We start from the raw sequence: 10,697 nt of genomic DNA, 5'->3' as shown, positions 1-10,697 counted from the left end.
TCCTTTTAAGTATCCGGGGTTCTGGTTGAAACCGAATGCTTATCGAAAACAGGACTGGAACTGGCTACTAGCAAAAATAGAAGCCAGAATTACTCATTAGAGTTTCAAGTGGCTTTCAAGAGCTAGAAGACTGGATAAGAAATCACATTAAGAGAAGAGGGAATGTTTCTGTGGTCTGGAAGGCTACCATAGATTCTTTCAAGATCATAGAACAAGGTCTGTCTTGGTAGGTTGGAAACGGGGAGAATCTTAGAATAGGGAAAGATCCCTGGGTAGGCTGTAATGAAAATTTTGCTTTATCCCCGGACCTTATCAGGAATCTTGACTCCAAAGGAATATATTTCCTCAATCAGATAAAGAAACATGGTCACTCATCAATCTGAGGTCAAGCGTGGCTATCAGGTGAGGAGCTGGATCTTCTGCCCCAGTGGTGGAATGGTTGGAAGGCCTAAACCCTAGAAATTTCCAGGTCAAATGTGAGACTGAGAGATAGACCGGATCAACTGGTGTGGGCCCATGCAGAATCTGGGTCCTATTCCCCAAAATTTTGGTATAAATTCCTTATGTCAAAGAAAGGTTGGGGGAATCTGGAATGGTGGGCCAAGCATTTGTGGAAGCTAAAATGCCTTGCTAAAGCCAGACTTTTCTTCTGGTGTATTCTCAAGCAAAAGGTCCCAACATGGGACATCCTTCAAGCCAGATATAAGTCAGGACCGGGGAGATGCTCGCTTTGTAAAAATGAATCCGAAACAATTAGGCATCTATTTATAGATTGTCCTATTGTTAAAAAAGTGTGGCTGGAGGTTGGGAAGCTCATTCAGAAGAATGTAGTCTGGGAAGGGGAAATATTTTTAGATGTTTGGCATAAATGGTGGCATCTATACCCAGAGGGGACTTTGCGGAATTTACCTCCCATCATCGCATGGGGCATCTGGATTGCCAGGAATAGGAGCATTTTCTTAGATAAGGACACCCCTCCTGAGGCTATTGCAATTCAATGTACTTCTATTTACACAAATATTCCCGAACCTGAAGCTGAGATGATACCTAGACATGTTAGAGAGGAACAAATTAAGGATGGTATTCCATGGGCTTATTTTGATGGGGCATCCCAGAACAACAGAACAGGAGCAGGGCTGGTTATTCATATAAATCAAAACCAAAGCCTGAAAGCCTCTATGGGTTTAGGCAATGTACAAATAATTTTGCGGAGTTGTCTGCTCTAAAATTGCTTTTATGCTGGCTTATTCACAGGAACATCTTCACAGTTCAGATCTTTGGGGACTCTATGAATGTTATTAAATGGTTTAATGGGCAAAGCAAATGTCAAAACTATATATTGTTACCTTTATTAGAAGAGACTCAGCAGTTAAAGCATTCCTTTAATGTCTTTTCTCTCTGCCACATCTACAGGGAACGCAATGATACAGCAGACAGGCTTTCTAAAGAGGGTTTGCAACAAGATATGGGCGGTTGGAGAATAGTGGAGGAGGACCATGGAGAGATCCGTGTGTCGGATCAGCCTCCTTACTATTAGTCTGTTGACACTTTGGACTCTTCAGGCTCTGCAAAGCCTGATTTTGTTCCCAACAATTATGATGTTTTATCTTTCTTGTAGTTGTTTATTATATTAATTGTTTTCAGTTGTTGCATGACTTATGTATCTACTTCCTGTTTGGGTTGTTTTCCTCGATGAGGAGACCCGGGAAATAGATGCATTGTTTTTATATTTCCATGGAGACGCTCAGACTTATGTTAAAACTGGTATATTCTGTTTTTGCTTGAGTTGGAGACAGGGCTATTTTCCTCGATATGAGGAGGTCCACGTTTTCAAATCAGTGGTATATCTCTTTACTCATGGTTTTGGACAGGAAGGGCAGACACTTCCTGTAGAGCTTTATGATTTTCAATCATACAGCAAACTGAATGCTTCGGCATATACTATGTAACTTTTTATTTTGTTATAAAAAGTTCGATTTTTTCTTTGGGAAAAAAAAATATATCACAATATAAAAACATGGTTTCAATGCATATGTAATTTATATTCATCAAAACATGCATTATATCAAATGACTAAAACCTGCAACTATGGTTAGTTATAATGAATTTTTATTTTATTGCCATTGAAAATTCAATTATTAAACTAAGCACCAAGGAATGCTAGTTATGCAACTTTGTTTTGCAAAACGAAATGAAATGATAAATGAGTTGCAATTAATTGACATCGGAAAAAGACTAGGTTGTGTAGTGACCCTTGTTCAAGGTATATATTTACAAAATCATGTAGTGGAATTATCTCATTTTCTAAAATCCAACATTAATAAATCTTTTAGAAAATGTTTTCTCTATGTTGTAATGTCTCTACAATGAGTTGTGGCCGAGTGACCTATTTTTAGTTATATTTTTACGACCTGGCTTGGTGGAATTATCTCATTTTCTAAAATCTATTATTACTATAATCTTTTCATAAAATAATTTCTTATTGTCGATTTTATGTTGTAATGTCTTCCATTGAATAACTTTATTATTTTTTATTCTTAATTTTTTTTTTGTAAGTTGTGGTAGTTCCTTCTTTTTCTATTTATAAAACAAGTTGTTCCATGTACAACAATATGGTGGCCTCAACTTGCCCAAATGGGAAACCAAGTTTGTTGGCCACCTGAGTCTGTTATATGCCATCCAGTAACAAAATTTTACCAGTCTTTTAATCCAAGCTAAATAAACTTCACATCTAGAAACACTATTCAGGTTCCGAACTAACATAAAACACAGGAAAAGAGAATGTTATCCGCTAAAAACCCAAAACTAGAAACTAAAAAACTATTCCTTTCTATCATCTTTATCAGATTCCACAATAGCCGGTGTAGTAGCAGAGTCGCCTGACGCTTGAGACAGCTTCATCAAACGTTGCTGGATCTCCTCGAGCTTACTGTCTTGCATAATCATGATAATTTGCAGATTTTTCATGTCCTTCTTAATATTGGGCATACCTTGTGCTATTTCTGCCATTTCCCCCGCCACCTGCTCCAGGGCTCTGGCCAGTAAACGCTTCATAACCCAGTACACGTGCAATGCTTGTCTGTATAGCGTCATCCTGCCTCTGGTGTGCCCTGGGTCTGGGACAATATCCCCCCATTCTTCAATCTCTGGCTCAAAATCTTCTTCCATGACGCTATCCTCCATCTCCTGGATGAGCTGACGAATGTCAGCATCCGTCCCTTCTCTGTATGTGCGAGCAGCTTCATGGACAGTCATCTTGATAGATTTCCTGCCTCTTCTCTGACCTGCCGGTGTCGAAGTTGAAGGATCACTTTTAAACGGCTGGCTCTGGCATCCTCTGCCCCCACGACCCCGGCCTCTACCCAGGCGTGCCATCTTTTCCTTTACTGACTCCTGCTTACAATTGTCAACAACAAACGTTAGCTTTCTAGGAGCTTCGATCTTCTCATAACCCAGCATGTCCTTGCCTCTTAGCATTCCTTCCCCACTCCAGCCTCCCTCGTCACTCTAGAGAATCGATGGTCTCTCCCCCCTTGGACTGAGGTTGGTGGTCAAGCCCTCTGCCATCCTGTCCTTCTCATGGATTTCAACCTTAGTTTTCCAAGGCTGGCCCTTTGCCCCGCTAATAAATTTCCCAGGCATGCCTATGCTTTATTCCTCTCGCTGCCTCACAACGTAGTCCTCAGACCCGCCCAGACATAGCCCCTCCCCTGTGTGTCGCAGCTTTCCCCCCTCCTCCAACATACTATGCATAACAGAGTAAATTGCAGGAGGCAAGCCTAAGGAAACATACCCGGAATTGAGTTCGGTAGCAAAAGATCTCGTCACTCGCGCTGCCCTGTTCCCCTCCTTCCTTCGCTGCAATCTGGGCTCTCTCCCTACCCTTGCCTCCCTCATGTACCCTTCCCATCTACCCTACGTCCCATCCCACTACCGCGACCAATTCTTCCTACCTCTCACACCACACTCTTGCCCCTTTTCTTCCTCGAAATTCCCGCAGTCATGTAGGATGCCACCACGTCTGGTTGATCCTGATTAAAAGCAGTAGGTGGTCATCCTTGTTGTCCTCTCCCTTGTGTTGTCCTCCTGCTCGTATGCTCCCCCTTCATCACCCCAATTGGGGGCCACCTGTATCTCCTATCTTGAGTTCGTGTCTTCATGGTAATCTTGGGCAAGGATTGCTTTGAGGGGCTCCAATCTGGGTTCCTCAAGTTGAGGTGGCCAGATACTATCCAGATTGCCTCCTTGCTCATTACTTCCCCAATTAGCTAGGAAATCAGCTGCTCTGTTACCTTCCCTTCTTACATGATTTATGATCATATATTCAAATCACTTTATAATGGCTTCCAATTCTTGGACCAGGCTAGCCGTCCTCCAGCTTTTCGCAACTTTGTCCCAAGTCTTACCATTATTAAGTTTCCTTATCATGTCAATAACAAGTTGGGAGTCTCCTTCTACCTCTAGGTTGTTGTATCCAATTCTTATCGTTGTTCTTAATCCTTGATAAATTGTCGTAAGCTCTGCTTCGTTATTGCTCATGACACCACCATGGCCTGAGTATACCCATCTTGTCTTGCCCTGGTCGTCCCGGAAGATGCCTCCGAGCCCCGCCGGCCCCGGGTTGCCTTTGGAGGCTCCATCAAAATTCAGTTTGATGAAACCTGCAGTAGGGCGAGAGAAATGGATAGGGCTATTGTTGTTTGAGCCAGGAGGTTTCCACATCTGGGGAGCTACCATTCGTTGATCTAGATTTAGCTTGGCCAGAATCCATTCTTCATCAGGTGTCGTCTTCCAATCCTCTTGACTCCAAGCTTCTGCTAGAATAGTTTCTCTGATATGACTCAGGGTTCTTTTCCAGACCTGCACTTGAGGCAGCTCTTTGTTTTGAAAGATTCTATGGTTTCTTTCTTTCCATATCATCCACATATTCATACCAACAGCTAGACTCCAGGCTCTTCTCACCACTGGGCTCGTGAATTGACCGTGCCCCCATTGTTTGATTATTTCTTTGATGTTCTGATGATCTCTATTTATCCTTCCAAAGAGTCCCTGGATTTCTTCCCATTGCTGCTGGGCAAAATGACAAGAATTCAAAAGGTGTTCAGACGTTTCCTGATCCTATTTACAAAGACTGCATCTGGGGGGACCTTGAATTCTGCGCTTTTGAAGTTGATCCCATGTCAAAATGCGACCCTTGCACACAAGCCATAGGAAGTGAGTCACTTTTGGCCACCAATTTCCTTGCCAAATTTGTTTCCATAGGGGTGTCAGGTCGTCTTGTTCCTGCTACGTGATGAGATTGTAGGCTTCTTTGATCATGAAGGTTCCTTTCGTTGAATGACCCCATCTCAGTATGTCTGGACCTATTCTGATAGCTATTTTCCTTGTCTTCATTTCTTTTATATACAACTCTCTTTGTTCTGCATCAATATTCCTATCCCATTCTTCCGGGTTTTTCCAAGTTCTCCATAACTCCTCTTGGTGTTCTTCATTCTAGAACTCACTAACATAATTCAAACCCTCCTCTTTAGCCCTCTGGCATGTGTTCCTTAGCCCCTGAATCCCATTCAGTTTCTCCCTTTGTTGCCAGGCTTCTTCCCAAAATTTGGCTGAGCTTCCATTCCTAATTTCCCAGAAAACATGCTTGGATATTATGTCTCTGTTTTGACTTTTTTTATTCTTAAATATTATAAATTAATACATTAAGAAAATAATTTATTTATTTATTTAGACAAAAATATATTTTTATGATATAGATATATGATTTAATATTTAAAAATATAATCGAAATTGTTAAAAAGTAAGGTTTGATCAAAGAGAAAAAGTCACGGGAGCATCTCTTACTCCCATTACTATTTCACAAAAAGGAAAGTGATAATAGTATGAAATGTCCCCATTACTTCATGAAAAGGAGGGTGATAATATTCCAAAATGTCACCATTCCCATTTTTTGTTATCATCCACGTACTAGGCTACATAAGAATTCTAACTTTAGAGAAACCATTAGCTTCCATATTTGTCTTCCTGTACACATGCTAAAGAGCAAGACGGTTGGAAAATGTAATGCTCACTCCCTGATCCTATTATGTTATGCTTAGTTTATAGCCTTAAGTGTTGAAAGATTGATTGTTGTATAATTTCTTGTTAGAATTATTAGTATATGTACAAGGTATGCATATGCTAGCTACATACACACACCTCGCATAAATAAGTTAGTATTCTATGGTCTACTAAGCTAGTTGAATCTTTAATGAAACTTATTATTAGTGATTAAGTTTGATTGATGTTCAATTAATGAAACTTTATGTTAATTTAATATTGAATTACTCATTGATTTTGACTAGATTTAATTAATTGTTGAACCCAATGTGTTGCCTTATCTTGCAAGGTGGAGAATCTAAGACCTTAACATTAATAGGGTAGGTGAAGCTTTAAAGGGGACAATGATGCCAAATAGGGAAGCTTAATGACTTGGTAGGCAAGCCATTAAGGAGGGAGGATATTTTGGGGATTTATGAGGATAAATAGAGGAGTGTGTGAGGGGTGTAGAGAATGGTAGGGGCTCTTTTTGGTAGATATGTGGTTTTTGTTTTGGAGTGTTGGGGAAAGAGAAAGAAGTGGGGAACTTGGAAGAGTTTGGGCACTTATGTGTTGTTACAGTCTATGGATGTTGAGGAAGGTGCTGGGCACCTAGTGGTTTGGACACACTACATGCACTAATTAATGAACATGTACAAGCTCTATCCCACCTCTGATTTTGGACCTATGACTTGTTAAGACGAAACACATGTTCTTAACCATTAGGTCCACTCAAGTTTTCACTACACTATTGATTGTGAACATGCAAGTATAGGAGTTGATATAATTACTCTAACAAGCAGTCATGGAAATGCACCCTAAGGAGAGAAGTTGCAATTCCAATATTTGTGGAAAAGTATATGCAATTGTGATGATAAAAAGTAATAGATAACCCTATCAAAGATAACCCGGTTTGAAGAAATAGGCAAGTTCTTGAATGGCATTAAGACCACTAAAATCAAAAGTGCTACATAGAGACAACAACAATTGCAAGGCCAAAGGATTCTACTCCTATGGTACCTCCATTGCAACTACCAATGTTTTCCCTACCTTTTGGCACAACTTTGGCCAAACCTCCCATTAAACCATAGATAATATTTTCATCTATATTTCTCATGATTTATTTCTCTTATCTGAATTGTATTTACACCTCAGTTTTAAGAAATATTATTAAACAAGCAAATGGTAGGCAACTCCAAACAACTTATGCAAATGGTGTTATTGTTTCAAAGAGGAGCAAGGAAATCCTTCAAGCAAAGACTCCTATGGACCCTCCCAATGGTCTTGCACCTCTAGAAAGAGATACTGGTGAATTGGGCTAATTCAAATATCATGGTTGGTCATTTCTATATCTTCTCAATTTTTATTCCCTTAATTCTATTATACATAGATGCACCTAAAAAAATATGAATGAAATTGCAATTAAATGCAACATTTTCCCAAAACATAATATTTTGGAACTACAACTAGGGACCAACCTTGAGGGAAATCAGATTCTATGGCATAAACAAGTCATACAATTTTACTAAATTTATGGATATATTCTTCAAGCTCAATGGGATATATGGAATGAAAGTGTCTTATTGAATACATTGTACTTAGACACAAATTAATGGTTCTCGTAAGAGAGGTTGAAGGAATCACCTGTAATGTACATATCTTACATATAATGCATACACATCCTGAGTGTCAAAAGGTCATTGTCAACTTTGCAATAGTGTGTCATGCTCACTAAAAAATGGGAGCAATGTTTTGCCATGTTCCTCTAATTTTATCTCCTTATTAGCAACATTAATGCATCTACTTTATCTAATTCTTATTTATATTCCTTAAATTATCACCAACAAATTGCTTCACCAAAATAAAATGATTAAGGGATGTAATGGTGGTAAGTATGTAAAGTGACAATGTAACATAAACAACCATATATATGTATATATATATATATTTTTCAAAGAAAAAACACACTTGATGAATTGAAATTATAATCTTTAGGTATTGATGCACATATGTATGGTTTTCTATGGTTTACAAGCCCATTATCAGTATCTTTTTCTTAAGATGTTATAAATTCTTAAGTTTTTATCTGAGTTCTAATCAAAATATGTCATCATTAGCTAACTTATTACAACATAATAGAAAAATAAGATCAAAAGTCTAAAAGGTTACAATACTTGAGGAAACTAGATGTTCTTAGTAAATTCATCTAAGATAAGTAAAGCTTTGGCCAAGTGCAAAGCATCCTTAGACAATGAGTAGAAAAAATTGTTTGGGTTATATATATATATATATATATGAAAGTAAAGCTAATCATTTAAAAAAGACCAAAAATATCCTTCAAATGTAATGCAAGTTGTGAAAACCAAGAAGTGTATCACCTAACATTAGGCCTTGTAGGTATCGATATCCACAAAGGAGTGATATTGAGCATATGATTCAATAAATGTTTGAGGCTAACATTATTCAACCTAGTGAAAGCACTTTCTCTTCACCAATGGTGATGGTTCAAAACAAGGATAGTTCATGGTGTATGTGTTTACATTATAAATAACTCTACAAAATGGCCATCAAAGATAAGTTTCCTATTCCTACCATTGATGAATTATTAGATGAATTGCATGGAGCAGTTTTTTTGTACTAAGTTGGATCTCCATGTGGGATATCATCACAACATAATCAGGCAAGAAGACATTCCCAAACATCCTTTAGAACACATGAAGATCATTATGATTTTTTGGTTATGCCATTTCACCTTACTAATGCAGAGTCAACATTCCAAATCTTGATGAATTCTATTCTCAAACCCTTCCTAAGACAATCGATGTTAACATTTTTTGATGACATACTAACCTATATAAGATATCAGGAAGACAATGTACAACATGTTGACAAGGGTCTTAAAACTAATGGATAAACAATAATTATATGCAGAGCCATCCAAGTGTGCCTTTCATGTTCAAGAAGTGGAATATCTGCGTCATATTGTTTCTTGTAAAGGCGTCAAAGTGGACTGTAACAAAATCAAAGCTATGATGGCATTGGAAATCCCCAAAATCTTGAAGAAACATAGAGGATTCTTAGGGTCAACATGTTATTAATGCAAGTTTTGTCAATATTTACGATCAAATAACAACAAAAGCTAACAAAATTAAAGCTATGATGGAATGGACAATCCTCAAAACATTAAGAAACTTAGAGGATTCTTGGGATTGACATGTTCTTATTAGAAATTTGTCAAGAATTATGGTCAAAGACAAGTTTCCAATTCCTGTCATTGATGAATTATTAAATGAATTACATGGAGTAATTTTTTGTACTAAGTTGTATCTCCATGTGTCATATCATCAAATCAGAATGAGGTAAGAAGGCATTCCCAAAACAACCTTTAAAACACATGAAGGTCATTATGATTTTTTGGTTATGAAATTTGGCCTTACTAATGCTCATTAAGCATTCCAAATCCTGATGAATTCTATTTCCAAAACCTTTCTAAGAAAGTCTGTTAGTATTTTTTGATGACATGCTAACCTATAACAAATATTGGGAAGATCATGTAGAACAAGTAGAGTCTCTGCAAGTCTCTAAAAACAGTGTAAATAAAAGTCTAAATGATTTCCAGTTTTTTGTTTCTACACTAAAAGGATTTGCACGAGAAGGTCATAGTAAAGCAAGAACATTGTTTGCAAAAATAGATGGGCAGTTTGAGGAAATCGAAAATGAAATTCACAAAGCTTTTGTGTTGACCCATACAAAGGTTGAAAATATTTCCTCACAATTGGGGAAAATGTCTTCTACGTCTAAAGATAAAGACATTCCTTCTTCGCTATTGTTTAGTCATCCTATCCCTGTACATTCTATCTAAAAACCAGTAGATAAATTTCCCAGTTTTTTCCTAAAGAAAAATCAGAAACCTCATTTGCCTCTCATCTATTTCTAATTTATGATCCATTTCCCAGCGAGTACTCAAGGTATCCCGCTCCTCATTTGAGTGGTAAGGGTAAACTTCCAGAATCTCAAACATTTTTCAATGATGCACATAAAGGATGGAACATTGACAATCTAAGTTCCGGTTAGATAAGACAGATGATTGATCAAATTTTCACTGAAATAAGCTAATGCGCGTGAGGGGTAAAAGTGAAGTAGAAGCCTGTAAGACACTAATTCAGTGTTTTACTGGTACACTCAAAAGATGGTGGGAAACATAATCCTCTCCAACATTGGTAGATAAAATGGTAGAAGAAATAGTTAAAGATGAAGCAGGGGATGTTGTACATAATGAAGATGGGAATCCCCAAAATAACATGATTGGAGCTCTGACATCATTCATCCTTGAACATTGGTGTGGTGCAAAATCAGAAATATTAGATAAACACTCTATGATATTAATGAATCTCAAATGTAAAAAAATGTCCTAGTATGAAGACTTCCATAGGGATTGGATTCAAAGAATCTATGAAGTAAAATATAGCAAGAATATATTATGGAAACAGGTGTATCTTGTCGCTGTGCCCTCTAAATTATATATTACCTGAAAATTCAAGAAGTATTCCAAAACCCCTATGAATCTTATACTTGGGGGGAATATATAGTATCAGAACAAAAGCCTTGGTTGGACTATG

Source organism: Pinus tabuliformis, chromosome 7, assembly GCF_031772625.1.
Source record: "Pinus tabuliformis cultivar Carrire ecotype Pingquan chromosome 7, CPIR1, whole genome shotgun sequence".
NCBI classification, from domain to species: domain Eukaryota; kingdom Viridiplantae; phylum Streptophyta; class Pinopsida; order Pinales; family Pinaceae; genus Pinus; species Pinus tabuliformis.
Note: the sequence above shows the minus strand (reverse complement) of the source record.